At 39.1% G+C, this 13,871-nt stretch overlaps 19 non-coding genes across 19 annotated transcripts; all 19 read right to left on the bottom strand.

Annotated features, from left to right (window-relative positions):
- Positions 1-110: 110 nt before the first annotated feature.
- Positions 111-184, bottom strand: TRNAT-CGU (transfer RNA threonine (anticodon CGU)). The gene has a single exon. It is a non-coding gene; the product is annotated as a tRNA-Thr (tRNA).
- Positions 185-805: 621 nt separating this feature from the next.
- On the bottom strand, positions 806-879 carry TRNAT-CGU (transfer RNA threonine (anticodon CGU)). Its single transcript has one exon. It is a non-coding gene; the product is annotated as a tRNA-Thr (tRNA).
- A 622-nt stretch (positions 880-1,501) lies between these two features.
- Positions 1,502-1,575, bottom strand: TRNAT-CGU (transfer RNA threonine (anticodon CGU)). Its single transcript has one exon. It is a non-coding gene; the product is annotated as a tRNA-Thr (tRNA).
- Positions 1,576-2,197: 622 nt separating this feature from the next.
- On the bottom strand, positions 2,198-2,271 carry TRNAT-CGU (transfer RNA threonine (anticodon CGU)). The gene has a single exon. It is a non-coding gene; the product is annotated as a tRNA-Thr (tRNA).
- Positions 2,272-3,073: 802 nt separating this feature from the next.
- Positions 3,074-3,147, bottom strand: TRNAT-CGU (transfer RNA threonine (anticodon CGU)). Its single transcript has one exon. It is a non-coding gene; the product is annotated as a tRNA-Thr (tRNA).
- Positions 3,148-3,949: 802 nt separating this feature from the next.
- TRNAT-CGU (transfer RNA threonine (anticodon CGU)) lies at positions 3,950-4,023 on the bottom strand. Its single transcript has one exon. It is a non-coding gene; the product is annotated as a tRNA-Thr (tRNA).
- Positions 4,024-4,644: 621 nt separating this feature from the next.
- TRNAT-CGU (transfer RNA threonine (anticodon CGU)) lies at positions 4,645-4,718 on the bottom strand. Its single transcript has one exon. It is a non-coding gene; the product is annotated as a tRNA-Thr (tRNA).
- A 621-nt stretch (positions 4,719-5,339) lies between these two features.
- On the bottom strand, positions 5,340-5,413 carry TRNAT-CGU (transfer RNA threonine (anticodon CGU)). Its single transcript has one exon. It is a non-coding gene; the product is annotated as a tRNA-Thr (tRNA).
- Positions 5,414-6,035: 622 nt separating this feature from the next.
- Positions 6,036-6,109, bottom strand: TRNAT-CGU (transfer RNA threonine (anticodon CGU)). The gene has a single exon. It is a non-coding gene; the product is annotated as a tRNA-Thr (tRNA).
- Positions 6,110-6,731: 622 nt separating this feature from the next.
- Positions 6,732-6,805, bottom strand: TRNAT-CGU (transfer RNA threonine (anticodon CGU)). The gene has a single exon. It is a non-coding gene; the product is annotated as a tRNA-Thr (tRNA).
- Positions 6,806-7,426: 621 nt separating this feature from the next.
- Positions 7,427-7,500, bottom strand: TRNAA-CGC (transfer RNA alanine (anticodon CGC)). The gene has a single exon. It is a non-coding gene; the product is annotated as a tRNA-Ala (tRNA).
- Positions 7,501-8,122: 622 nt separating this feature from the next.
- On the bottom strand, positions 8,123-8,196 carry TRNAT-CGU (transfer RNA threonine (anticodon CGU)). Its single transcript has one exon. It is a non-coding gene; the product is annotated as a tRNA-Thr (tRNA).
- Positions 8,197-8,817: 621 nt separating this feature from the next.
- Positions 8,818-8,891, bottom strand: TRNAT-CGU (transfer RNA threonine (anticodon CGU)). Its single transcript has one exon. It is a non-coding gene; the product is annotated as a tRNA-Thr (tRNA).
- A 621-nt stretch (positions 8,892-9,512) lies between these two features.
- Positions 9,513-9,586, bottom strand: TRNAT-CGU (transfer RNA threonine (anticodon CGU)). Its single transcript has one exon. It is a non-coding gene; the product is annotated as a tRNA-Thr (tRNA).
- A 621-nt stretch (positions 9,587-10,207) lies between these two features.
- TRNAT-CGU (transfer RNA threonine (anticodon CGU)) lies at positions 10,208-10,281 on the bottom strand. Its single transcript has one exon. It is a non-coding gene; the product is annotated as a tRNA-Thr (tRNA).
- Positions 10,282-11,597: 1,316 nt separating this feature from the next.
- On the bottom strand, positions 11,598-11,671 carry TRNAT-CGU (transfer RNA threonine (anticodon CGU)). The gene has a single exon. It is a non-coding gene; the product is annotated as a tRNA-Thr (tRNA).
- A 622-nt stretch (positions 11,672-12,293) lies between these two features.
- Positions 12,294-12,367, bottom strand: TRNAT-CGU (transfer RNA threonine (anticodon CGU)). Its single transcript has one exon. It is a non-coding gene; the product is annotated as a tRNA-Thr (tRNA).
- Positions 12,368-12,988: 621 nt separating this feature from the next.
- Positions 12,989-13,062, bottom strand: TRNAT-CGU (transfer RNA threonine (anticodon CGU)). The gene has a single exon. It is a non-coding gene; the product is annotated as a tRNA-Thr (tRNA).
- A 622-nt stretch (positions 13,063-13,684) lies between these two features.
- On the bottom strand, positions 13,685-13,758 carry TRNAT-CGU (transfer RNA threonine (anticodon CGU)). The gene has a single exon. It is a non-coding gene; the product is annotated as a tRNA-Thr (tRNA).
- Between the last annotated feature and the right edge of the window lie 113 nt (positions 13,759-13,871).

Genomic DNA, 13,871 nt, shown 5'->3' with positions numbered 1-13,871 from the left:
TAGCGAATGCAAGTTTCCTGTGAGCAAATATGGGTGAAGCTCAAAGATGTGATCCCGAAAATCTGGGATGTAAACAGCAGGCAATGACTTGGTGATAATAAGATGAGCAAAGGCACTGCTGAGGGTTGAACTCAGGATCTCCTGTTTACGAGACAGGTGCTTTAACCAACTAAGCCACAGCACCCATACGCTGATTAGCAGTTATTGGTTATTGTGACACAGCACTCTTTTTTCTTTGCATTTGCATTCTCAGTTTTTTAACATTTTTTTTTCAATAGTTTTTCAGGCCTACTTTTCCCTGCCTAAGAGTATACACATAGTCCACCTAAAAGGGAATGGAAAACTTTTAGGACAAAATTGTTGAAAAGAATGTTGTGCAACTTCCAAATTATGATAATGAAAGCTGTGGCAAAACCGATGAGTTTTGTGCCACAGAAGCCAGTCACTATTATATTTCATGTAGGTGCTGTGGCTTAGTAATTAAGTTTTATACAATGTTTCTTCTTGTAGAAGCAGAAATTTTACTTGAAGAAGTCTTGGCTAGGCAAGTGCGGGTTAAGCTCCCATCCATGTTGAGTATAGCATCCCAAAAGACTTGTTAGTGACCTTTACCTATTGTCAGAGATGGAAGGTAGTACATCAAACCAAACTGATAAGAAAATGTCTTTGTTCAGATGTGGTGGAAACAGTGGGCATAGCGAATGCAAGTTTCCTGTGAGCAAATATGGGTGAAGCTCAAAGATGTGATCCCGAAAATCTGGGATGTAAACAGCAGGCAATGACTTGGTGATAATAAGATGAGCAAAGGCACTGCTGAGAGTTGAACTCAGGATCTCCTGTTTACGAGACAGGCGCTTTAACCAACTAAGCCACAGCACCCATATGCTGATTAGCAGTTATTGGTTATTGTGGTACAGCACTCTTTTTTCTTTGCATTTGCATTCTCAGTTTTTTAACATTTTTTTTTTCAATAGTTTTTCAGGCCTACTTTTCCCTGCCTAAGAGTATACACATAGTCCACCTAAAAGGGAATGGAAAACTTTTAGGACAAAATTGTTGAAAAGAATGTTGTGCAACTTCCAAAATATGATAATGAAAGCTGTGGCAAAACCGATGAGTTTTGTGCCACAGAAGCCAGTCACTATTATATTTCATGTAGGTGCTGTGGCTTAGTAATTAAGTTTTATACAATGTTTCTTATTGTAGAAGCAGAAATTTTACTTGAAGAAGTCTTGGCTAGGCAAGTGCGGGTTAAGCTCCCATCCATGTTGAGTATAGCATCCCAAAAGACTTGTTAGTGACCTTTACCTATTGTCAGAGATGGAAGGTAGTACATCAAACCAAACTGATAAGAAAATGTCTTTGTTCAGATGTGGTGGAAACAGTGGGCATAGCGAATGCAAGTTTCCTGTGAGCAAATATGGGTGAAGCTCAAAGATGTGATCCCGAAAATCTGGGATGTAAACAGCAGGCAATGACTTGGTGATAATAAGATGAGCAAAGGCACTGCTGAGAGTTGAACTCAGGATCTCCTGTTTACGAGACAGGCGCTTTAACCAACTAAGCCACAGCACCCATACGCTGATTAGCAGTTATTGGTTATTGTGGCACAGCACTCTTTTTTCTTTGCATTTGCATTCTCAGTTTTTTAACATTTTTTTTTTCAATAGTTTTTCAGGCCTACTTTTCCCTGCCTAAGAGTATACACATAGTCCACCTAAAAGGGAATGGAAAACTTTTAGGACAAAATTGTTGAAAAGAATGTTGTGCAACTTCCAAAATATGATAATGAAAGCTGTGGCAAAACCGATGAGTTTTGTGCCACAGAAGCCAGTCACTATTACATTTCATGTAGGTGCTGTGGCTTAGTAATTAAGTTTTATACAATGTTTCTTCTTGTAGAAGCAGAAATTTTACTTGAAGAAGTCTTGGCTAGGCAAGTGCGGGTTAAGCTCCCATCCATGTTGAGTATAGCATCCCAAAAGACTTGTTAGTGACCTTTACCTATTGTCAGAGATGGAAGGTAGTACATCAAACCAAACTGATAAGAAAATGTCTTTGTTCAGATGTGGTGGAAACAGTGGGCATAGCGAATGCAAGTTTCCTGTGAGCAAATATGGGTGAAGCTCAAAGATGTGATCCCGAAAATCTGGGATGTAAACAGCAAGCAATGACTTGGTGATAATAAGATGAGCAAAGGCACTGCTGAGGGTTGAACTCAGGATCTCCTGTTTACGAGACAGGTGCTTTAACCAACTAAGCCACAGCACCCATACGCTGATTAGCAGTTATTGGTTATTGTGACACAGCACTCTTTTTTCTTTGCATTTGCATTCTCAGTTTTTTAACATTTTTTTTTCAATAGTTTTTCAGGCCTACTTTTCCCTGCCTAAGAGTATACACATAGTCCACCTAAAAGGGAATGGAAAACTTTTAGGACAAAATTGTTGAAAAGAATGTTGTGCAACTTCCAAATTATGATAATGAAAGCTGTGGCAAAACCGATGAGTTTTGTGCCACAGAAGCCAGTCACTATTATATTTCATGTTTTCAGGCCTACTTTTCCCTGCCTAAGAGTATACACATAGTCCACCTAAAAGGGAATAGAAAACTTTTAGGACAAAATTGTTGAAAAGAATGTTGTGCAACTTCCAAATTATGATAATGAAAGCTGTGGCAAAACCGATGAGTTTTGTGCCACAGAAGCCAGTCACTATTATATTTCATGTAGGTGCTGTGGCTTAGTAATTAAGTTTTATACAATGTTTCTTATTGTAGAAGCAGAAATTTTACTTGAAGAAGTCTTGGCTAGGCAAGTGCGGGTTAAGCTCCCATCCATGTTGAGTATAGCATCCCAAAAGACTTGTTAGTGACCTTTACCTATTGTCAGAGATGGAAGGTAGTACATCAAACCAAACTGATAAGAAAATGTCTTTGTTCAGATGTGGTGGAAACAGTGGGCATAGCGAATGCAAGTTTCCTGTGAGCAAATATGGGTGAAGCTCAAAGATGTGATCCCGAAAATCTGGGATGTAAACAGCAGGCAATGACTCGGTGATAATAAGATGAGCAAAGGCACTGCTGAGAGTTGAACTCAGGATCTCCTGTTTACGAGACAGGCGCTTTAACCAACTAAGCCACAGCACCCATACGCTGATTAGCAGTTATTGGTTATTGTGGCACAGCACTCTTTTTTCTTTGCATTTGCATTCTCAGTTTTTTAACATTTTTTTTTCAATAGTTTTTCAGGCCTACTTTTCCCTGCCTAAGAGTATACACATAGTCCACCTAAAAGGGAATGGAAAACTTTTAGGACAAAATTGTTGAAAAGAATGTTGTGCAACTTCCAAATTATGATAATGAAAGCTGTGGCAAAACCGATGAGTTTTGTGCCACAGAAGCCAGTCACTATTATATTTCATGTTTTCAGGCCTACTTTTCCCTGCCTAAGAGTATACACATAGTCCACCTAAAAGGGAATAGAAAACTTTTAGGACAAAATTGTTGAAAAGAATGTTGTGCAACTTCCAAATTATGATAATGAAAGCTGTGGCAAAACCGATGAGTTTTGTGCCACAGAAGCCAGTCACTATTATATTTCATGTAGGTGCTGTGGCTTAGTAATTAAGTTTTATACAATGTTTCTTATTGTAGAAGCAGAAATTTTACTTGAAGAAGTCTTGGCTAGGCAAGTGCGGGTTAAGCTCCCATCCATGTTGAGTATAGCATCCCAAAAGACTTGTTAGTGACCTTTACCTATTGTCAGAGATGGAAGGTAGTACATCAAACCAAACTGATAAGAAAATGTCTTTGTTCAGATGTGGTGGAAACAGTGGGCATAGCGAATGCAAGTTTCCTGTGAGCAAATATGGGTGAAGCTCAAAGATGTGATCCCGAAAATCTGGGATGTAAACAGCAGGCAATGACTCGGTGATAATAAGATGAGCAAAGGCACTGCTGAGAGTTGAACTCAGGATCTCCTGTTTACGAGACAGGCGCTTTAACCAACTAAGCCACAGCACCCATACGCTGATTAGCAGTTATTGGTTATTGTGGCACAGCACTCTTTTTTCTTTGCATTTGCATTCTCAGTTTTTTAACATTTTTTTTTTCAATAGTTTTTCAGGCCTACTTTTCCCTGCCTAAGAGTATACACATAGTCCACCTAAAAGGGAATGGAAAACTTTTAGGACAAAATTGTTGAAAAGAATGTTGTGCAACTTCCAAAATATGATAATGAAAGCTGTGGCAAAACCGATGAGTTTTGTGCCACAGAAGCCAGTCACTATTATATTTCATGTAGGTGCTGTGGCTTAGTAATTAAGTTTTATACAATGTTTCTTATTGTAGAAGCAGAAATTTTACTTGAAGAAGTCTTGGCTAGGCAAGTGCGGGTTAAGCTCCCATCCATGTTGAGTATAGCATAACAAAAGACTTGTTAGTGACCTTTACCTATTGTCAGAGATGGAAGGTAGTACGTCAAACCAAACTGATAAGAAAATGTTTAGTTCAGATGTGGTGGAAACAGTGGGCATAGCGAATGCAAGTTTCCTGTGAGCAAATATGGGTGAAGCTCAAAGATGTGATCCCGAAAATCTGGGATGTAAACAGCAGGCAATGACTTGGTGATAATAAGATGAGCAAAGGCACTGCTGAGGGTTGAACTCAGGATCTCCTGTTTACGAGACAGGCGCTTTAACCAACTAAGCCACAGCACCCATACGCTGATTAGCAGTTATTGGTTATTGTGACACAGCACTCTTTTTTCTTTGCATTTGCATTCTCAGTTTTTTAACATTTTTTTTTCAATAGTTTTTCAGGCCTACTTTTCCCTGCCTAAGAGTATACACATAGTCCACCTAAAAGGGAATGGAAAACTTTTAGGACAAAATTGTTGAAAAGAATGTTGTGCAACTTCCAAATTATGATAATGAAAGCTGTGGCAAAACCGATGAGTTTTGTGCCACAGAAGCCAGTCACTATTATATTTCATGTAGGTGCTGTGGCTTAGTAATTAAGTTTTATACAATGTTTCTTATTGTAGAAGCAGAAATTTTACTTGAAGAAGTCTTGGCTAGGCAAGTGCGGGTTAAGCTCCCATCCATGTTGAGTATAGCATCCCAAAAGACTTGTTAGTGACCTTTACCTATTGTCAGAGATGGAAGGTAGTACATCAAACCAAACTGATAAGAAAATGTCTTTGTTCAGATGTGGTGGAAACAGTGGGCATAGCGAATGCAAGTTTCCTGTGAGCAAATATGGGTGAAGCTCAAAGATGTGATCCCGAAAATCTGGGATGTAAACAGCAGGCAATGACTCGGTGATAATAAGATGAGCAAAGGCACTGCTGAGAGTTGAACTCAGGATCTCCTGTTTACGAGACAGGCGCTTTAACCAACTAAGCCACAGCACCCATATGCTGATTAGCAGTTATTGGTTATTGTGGCACAGCACTCTTTTTTCTTTGCATTTGCATTCTCAGTTTTTTAATATTTTTTTTTTCAATAGTTTTTCAGGCCTACTTTTCCCTGCCTAAGAGTATACACATAGTCCACCTAAAAGGGAATGGAAAACTTTTAGGACAAAATTGTTGAAAAGAATGTTGTGCAACTTCCAAAATATGATAATGAAAGCTGTGGCAAAACCAATGAGTTTTGTGCCACAGAAGCCAGTCACTAATATATTTCATGTAGGTGCTGTGGCTTAGTAATTAAGTTTTATACAATGTTTCTTATTGTAGAAGCAGAAATTTTACTTGAAGAAGTCTTGGCTAGGCAAGTGCGGGTTAAGCTCCCATCCATGTTGAGTATAGCATAACAAAAGACTTGTTAGTGACCTTTACCTATTGTCAGAGATGGAAGGTAGTACGTCAAACCAAACTGATAAGAAAATGTCTTTGTTCAGATGTGGTGGAAACAGTGGGCATAGGGGATGCAAGTTTCCTGTGAGCAAATATGGGTGAAGCTCAAAGACGTGATCCCGAAAATCTGGGATGTAAACAGCAGGCAATGACTTGGTGATAATAAGATGAGCTAAGGCACTGCAGAGAGTTGAACTCAGGATCTCCTGTTTACGAGACAGGCGCTTTAACCAACTAAGCCACAGCACCCATACGCTGATTAGCAGTTATTGGTTATTGTGGCACAGCACTCTTTTTTCTTTGCATTTGCATTCTCAGTTTTGTAACATTTTTTTTTCAATAGTTTTTTCAGGCCTACTTTTCCCTGCCTAAGAGTATACACATAGTCCACCTAAAAGGGAATGGAAAACTTTTAGGACAAAATTGTTGAAAAGAATGTTGTGCAACTTCCAAAATATGATAATGAAAGCTGTGGCAAAACCGATGAGCTTTGTGCCACAGAAGCCAGTCACTATTATATTTCATGTAGGTGCTGTGGCTTAGTAATTACGTTTTATACAATGTTTCTTCTTGTAGAAGCAGAAATTTTACTTGAAGAAGTCTTGGCTAGGCAAGTGCGGGTTAAGCTCCCATCCATGTTGAGTATAGCATCCCAAAAGACTTGTTAGTGACCTTTACCTATTGTCAGAGATGGAAGGTAGTACGTCAAACCAAACTGATAAGAAAATGTCTTTGTTAAGATGTGGTGGAAACAGTGGGCATAGGGGATGCAAGTTTCCTGTGAGCAAATATGGGTGAAGCTCAAAGACGTGATTCCGAAACTCTGGGATGTAAACAGCAGGCAATGACTTGGTGATAATAAGATGAGCAAAGGCACTGCTGAGAGTTGAACTCAGGATCTCCTGTTTACGAGACAGGCGCTTTAACCAACTAAGCCACAACACCCATACACTGCTTAGCAGTTATTGGTTATTGTGGCACAGCACTCTTTTTTCTTTGCATTTGCATTCTCAGTTTTGTAACATTTTTTTTTCAATAGTTTTTCAGGCCTACTTTTCCCTGCCTAAGAAAATACACAGAGTCCACCTAAAAGGGAATGGAAAACTTTTAGGACAAAATTGTTGAAAAGAATGTTGTGCAACTTCCAAAATATGATAATGAAAGCTGTGGCAAAACCGATGAGTTTTGTGCCACAGAAGCCAGTCACTATTATATTTCATGTAGGTGCTGTGGCTTAGTAATTAAGTTTTATACAATGTTTCTTCTTGTAGAAGCAGAAATTTTACTTGAAGAAGTCTTGGCTAGGCAAGTGCGGGTTAAGCTCCCATCCATGTTGAGTATAGCATCCCAAAAGACTTGTTAGTGACCTTTACCTATTGTCAGAGATGGAAGGTAGTACGTCAAACCAAACTGATAAGAAAATGTCTTAGTTCAGATGTGGTGGAAACAGTGGGCATAGCGAATGCAAGTTTCCTGTGAGCAAATATGGGTGAAGCTCAAAGATGTGATCCCGAAAATCTGGGATGTAAACAGCAGGCAATGACTTGGTGATAATAAGATGAGCAAAGGCACTGCTGAGAGTTGAACTCAGGATCTCCTGTTTGCGAGACAGGTGCTTTAACCAACTAAGCCACAGCACCCATACGCTGATTAGCAATTATTGGTTATTGTGACACAGCACTCTTTTTTCTTTGCATTTGCATTCTCAGTTTTTTAACATTTTTTTTTTCAATAGTTTTTCAGGCCTACTTTTCCCTGCCTAAGAGTATACACATAGTCCACCTAAAAGGGAATGGAAAACTTTTAGGACAAAATTGTTGAAAAGAATGTTGTGCAACTTCCAAATTATGATAATGAAAGCTGTGGCAAAACCGATGAGTTTTGTGCCACAGAAGCCAGTCACTATTATATTTCATGTAGGTGCTGTGGCTTAGTAATTAAGTTTTATACAATGTTTCTTCTTGTAGAAGCAGAAATTTTACTTGAAGAAGTCTTGGCTAGGCAAGTGCGGGTTAAGCTCCCATCCATGTTGAGTATAGCATCCCAAAAGACTTGTTAGTGACCTTTACCTATTGTCAGAGATGGAAGGTAGTATGTCAAACCAAACTGATAAGAAAATGTCTTTGTTCAGATGTGGTGGAAACAGTGGGCATAGGGGATGCAAGTTTCCTGTGAGCAAATATGGGTGAAGCTCAAAGACGTGATCCCGAAAATCTGGGATGTAAACAGCAGGCAATGACTTGGTGATAATAAGATGAGCAAAGGCACTGCTGAGAGTTGAACTCAGGATCTCCTGTTTACGAGACAGGCGCTTTAACTAACTAAGCCACAGCACCCATATGCTGCTTAGCAGTTATTGGTTATTGTTTCACAGCACTCTTTTTTCTTTGCATTTGCATTCTCAGTTTTGTAACATTTTTTTTTCAATAGTTTTTCAGGCCTACTTTTCCCTGCCTAAGAGTATACACATAGTCCACCTAAAAGGGAATGGAAAACTTTTAGGACAAAATTGTTGAAAAGAATGTTGTGCAACTTCCAAATTATGATAATGAAAGCTGTGGCAAAACCGATGAGTTTTGTGCCACAGAAGCCAGTCACTATTATATTTCATGTAGGTGCTGTGGCTTAGTAATTAAGTTTTATACAATGTTTCTTCTTGTAGAAGCAGAAATTTTACTTGAAGAAGTCTTGGCTAGGCAAGTGCGGGTTAAGCTCCCATCCATGTTGAGTATAGCATCCCAAAAGACTTGTTAGTGACCTTTACCTATTGTCAGAGATGGAAGGTAGTACGTCAAACCAAACTGATAAGAAAATGTCTTTGTTCAGATGTGGTGGAAACAGTGGGCATAGCGAATGCAAGTTTCCTGTGAGCAAATATGGGTGAAGCTCAAAGATGTGATCCCGAAAATCTGGGATGTAAACAGCAGGCAATGACTCGGTGATAATAAGATGAGCAAAGGCACTGCTGAGAGTTGAACTCAGGATCTCCTGTTTACGAGACAGGCGCTTTAACCAACTAAGCCACAGCACCCATACGCTGATTAGCAGTTATTGGTTATTGTGGCACAGCACTCTTTTTTCTTTGCATTTGCATTCTCAGTTTTTTAACATTTTTTTTTTCAATAGTTTTTCAGGCCTACTTTTCCCTGCCTAATAGTATACACATAGTCCACCTAAAAGGGAATGGAAAACTTTTAGGACAAAATTGTTGAAAAGAATGTTGTGCAACTTCCAAAATATGATAATGAAAGCTGTGGCAAAACCGATGAGTTTTGTGCCACAGAAGCCAGTCACTATTATATTTCATGTAGGTGCTGTGGCTTAGTAATTAAGTTTTATACAATGTTTCTTATTGTAGAAGCAGAAATTTTACTTGAAGAAGTCTTGGCTAGGCAAGTGCGGGTTAAGCTCCCATCCATGTTGAGTATAGCATCCCAAAAGACTTGTTAGTGACCTTTACCTATTGTCAGAGATGGAAGGTAGTACGTCAAACCAAACTGATAAGAAAATGTTTAGTTCAGATGTGGTGGAAACAGTGGGCATAGCGAATGCAAGTTTCCTGTGAGCAAATATGGGTGAAGCTCAAAGATGTGATCCCGAAAATCTGGGATGTAAACAGCAGGCAATGACTTGGTGATAATAAGATGAGCAAAGGCACTGCTGAGGGTTGAACTCAGGATCTCCTGTTTACGAGACAGGTGCTTTAACCAACTAAGCCACAGCACCCATACGCTGATTAGCAGTTATTGGTTATTGTGACACAGCACTCTTTTTTCTTTGCATTTGCATTCTCAGTTTTTTAACATTTTTTTTTCAATAGTTTTTCAGGCCTACTTTTCCCTGCCTAAGAGTATACACATAGTCCACCTAAAAGGGAATGGAAAACTTTTAGGACAAAATTGTTGAAAAGAATGTTGTGCAACTTCCAAATTATGATAATGAAAGCTGTGGCAAAACCGATGAGTTTTGTGCCACAGAAGCCAGTCACTATTATATTTCATGTAGGTGCTGTGGCTTAGTAATTAAGTTTTATACAATGTTTCTTCTTGTAGAAGCAGAAATTTTACTTGAAGAAGTCTTGGCTAGGCAAGTGCGGGTTAAGCTCCCATCCATGTTGAGTATAGCATCCCAAAAGACTTGTTAGTGACCTTTACCTATTGTCAGAGATGGAAGGTAGTACGTCAAACCAAACTGATAAGAAAATGTCTTTGTTCAGATGTGGTGGAAACAGTGGGCATAGCGAATGCAAGTTTCCTGTGAGCAAATATGGGTGAAGCTCAAAGATGTGATCCCGAAAATCTGGGATGTAAACAGCAGGCAATGACTTGGTGATAATAAGATGAGAAAAGGCACTGCTGAGAGTTGAACTCAGGATCTCCTGTTTACGAGACAGGCGCTTTAACCAACTAAGCCACAGCACCCATATGCTGATTAGCAGTTATTGGTTATTGTGGCACAGCACTCTTTTTTCTTTGCATTTGCATTCTCAGTTTTTTAACATTTTTTTTTTCAATAGTTTTTCAGGCCTACTTTTCCCTGCCTAAGAGTATACACATAGTCCACCTAAAAGGGAATGGAAAACTTTTAGGACAAAATTGTTGAAAAGAATGTTGTGCAACTTCCAAAATATGATAATGAAAGCTGTGGCAAAACCGATGAGTTTTGTGCCACAGAAGCCAGTCACTATTATATTTCATGTAGGTGCTGTGGCTTAGTAATTAAGTTTTATACAATGTTTCTTATTGTAGAAGCAGAAATTTTACTTGAAGAAGTCTTGGCTAGGCAAGTGCGGGTTAAGCTCCCATCCATGTTGAGTATAGCATCCCAAAAGACTTGTTAGTGACCTTTACCTATTGTCAGAGATGGAAGGTAGTACGTCAAACCAAACTGATAAGAAAATGTTTAGTTCAGATGTGGTGGAAACAGTGGGCATAGCGAATGCAAGTTTCCTGTGAGCAAATATGGGTGAAGCTCAAAGATGTGATCCCGAAAATCTGGGATGTAAACAGCAGGCAATGACTTGGTGATAATAAGATGAGCAAAGGCACTGCTGAGGGTTGAACTCAGGATCTCCTGTTTACAAGACAGGTGCTTTAACCAACTAAGCCACAGCACCCATACGCTGATTAGCAGTCATTGGTTATTGTGACACAGCACTCTTTTTTCTTTGCATTTGCATTCTCAGTTTTTTAACATTTTTTTTTCAATAGTTTTTCAGGCCTACTTTTCCCTGCCTAAGAGTATACACATAGTCCACCTAAAAGGGAATGGAAAACTTTTAGGACAAAATTGTTGAAAAGAATGTTGTGCAACTTCCAAATTATGATAATGAAAGCTGTGGCAAAACCGATGAGTTTTGTGCCACAGAAGCCAGTCACTATTATATTTCATGTAGGTGCTGTGGCTTAGTAATTAAGTTTTATACAATGTTTCTTCTTGTAGAAGCAGAAATTTTACTTGAAGAAGTCTTGGCTAGGCAAGTGCGGGTTAAGCTCCCATCCATGTTGAGTATAGCATCCCAAAAGACTTGTTAGTGACCTTTACCTATTGTCAGAGATGGAAGGTAGTACGTCAAACCAAACTGATAAGAAAATGTCTTTGTTCAGATGTGGTGGAAACAGTGGGCATAGCGAATGCAAGTTTCCTGTGAGCAAATATGGGTGAAGCTCAAAGATGTGATCCCGAAAATCTGGGATGTAAACAGCAGGCAATGACTTGGTGATAATAAGATGAGCAAAGGCACTGCTGAGAGTTGAACTCAGGATCTCCTGTTTACGAGACAGGCGCTTTAACCAACTAAGCCACAGCACCCATATGCTGATTAGCAGTTATTGGTTATTGTGGCACAGCACTCTTTTTTCTTTGCATTTGCATTCTCAGTTTTTTAACATTTTTTTTTTCAATAGTTTTTCAGGCCTACTTTTCCCTGCCTAAGAGTATACACATAGTCCACCTAAAAGGGAATGGAAAACTTTTAGGACAAAATTGTTGAAAAGAATGTTGTGCAACTTCCAAAATATGATAATGAAAGCTGTGGCAAAACCGATGAGTTTTGTGCCACAGAAGCCAGTCACTATTATATTTCATGTAGGTGCTGTGGCTTAGTAATTAAGTTTTATACAATGTTTCTTATTGTAGAAGCAGAAATTTTACTTGAAGAAGTCTTGGCTAGGCAAGTGCGGGTTAAGCTCCCATCCATGTTGAGTATAGCATCCCAAAAGACTTGTTAGTGACCTTTACCTATTGTCAGAGATGGAAGGTAGTACATCAAACCAAACTGATAAGAAAATGTCTTTGTTCAGATGTGGTGGAAACAGTGGGCATAGCGAATGCAAGTTTCCTGTGAGCAAATATGGGTGAAGCTCAAAGATGTGATCCCGAAAATCTGGGATGTAAACAGCAGGCAATGACTTGGTGATAATAAGATGAGCAAAGGCACTGCTGAGAGTTGAACTCAGGATCTCCTGTTTACGAGACAGGCGCTTTAACCAACTAAGCCACAGCACCCATACGCTGATTAGCAGTTATTGGTTATTGTGACACAGCACTCTTTTTTCTTTGCATTTGCATTCTCAGTTTTTTAACATTTTTTTTTCAATAGTTTTTCAGGCCTACTTTTCCCTGCCTAAGAGTATACACATAGTCCACCTAAAAGGGAATGGAAAACTTTTAGGACAAAATTGTTGAAAAGAATGTTGTGCAACTTCCAAATTATGATAATGAAAGCTGTGGCAAAACCGATGAGTTTTGTGCCACAGAAGCCAGTCACTATTATATTTCATGTAGGTGCTGTGGCTTAGTAATTAAGTTTTATACAATGTTTCTTCTTGTAGAAGCAGAAATTTTACTTGAAGAAGTCTTGGCTAGGCAAGTGCGGGTTAAGCTCCCATCCATGTTGAGTATAGCATCCCAAAAGACTTGTTAGTGACCTTTACCTATTGTCAGAGATGGAAGGTAGTACATCAAACCAAACTGATAAGAAAATGTCTTTGTTCAGATGTGGTGGAAACAGTGGGCATAGCGAATGCAAGTTTCCTGTGAGCAAATATGGGTGAAGCTCAAAGATGTGATCCCGAAAATCTGGGATGTAAACAGCAGGCAATGACTTGGTGATAATAAGATGAGCAAAGGCACTGCTGAGAGTTGAACTCAGGATCTCCTGTTTACGAGACAGGCGATTTAACCAACTAAGCCACAGCACCCATACGCTGATTAGCAGTTATTGGTTATTGTGGCACAGCACTCTTTTTTCTTTGCATTTGCATTCTCAGTTTTTTAACATTTTTTTTTTCAATAGTTTTTCAGGCCTACTTTTCCCTGCCTAAGAGTATACACATAGTCCACCTAAAAGGGAATGGAAAACTTTTAGGACAAAATTGTTGAAAAGAATGTTGTGCAACTTCCAAAATATGATAATGAAAGCTGTGGCAAAACCGATGAGTTTTGTGCCACAGAAGCCAGTCACTATTACATTTCATGTAGGTGCTGCGGCTTAGTAATTAAGTTTTATACAATGTTTCTTCTTGTAGAAGCAGAAATTTTACTTGAAGAAGTCTTGGCTAGGCAAGTGCGGGTTAAGCTCCCATCCATGTTGAGTATAGCATCCCAAAAGACTTGTTAGTGACCTTTACCTATTGTCAGAGATGGAAGGTAGTACATCAAACCAAACTGATAAGAAAATGTCTTTGTTCAGATGTGGTGGAAACAGTGGGCATAGCGAATGCAAGTTTCCTGTGAGCAAATATGGGTGAAGCTCAAAGATGTGATCCCGAAAATCTGGGATGTAAACAGCAGGCAATGACTTGGTGATAATAAGATGAGCAAAGGCACTGCTGAGAGTTGAACTCAGGATCTCCTGTTTACGAGACAGGCACTTTAACCAACTAAGCCACAGCACCCATATGCTGATTAGCAGTTATTGGTCATTGTGGCACAGCACTCTTTTTTCTTTGCATTTGCATTCTCAGTTTTTTAACATTTTTTTTTTCAATAGTTTTTCAGGCCTACTTTT

This window comes from Hyperolius riggenbachi, chromosome 11, assembly GCF_040937935.1.
Source record: "Hyperolius riggenbachi isolate aHypRig1 chromosome 11, aHypRig1.pri, whole genome shotgun sequence".
Taxonomy (NCBI): domain Eukaryota; kingdom Metazoa; phylum Chordata; class Amphibia; order Anura; family Hyperoliidae; genus Hyperolius; species Hyperolius riggenbachi.
The sequence above is the reverse complement of the archived record's forward strand: the minus strand, read 5'-3'. Positions and strand labels throughout refer to the sequence as shown.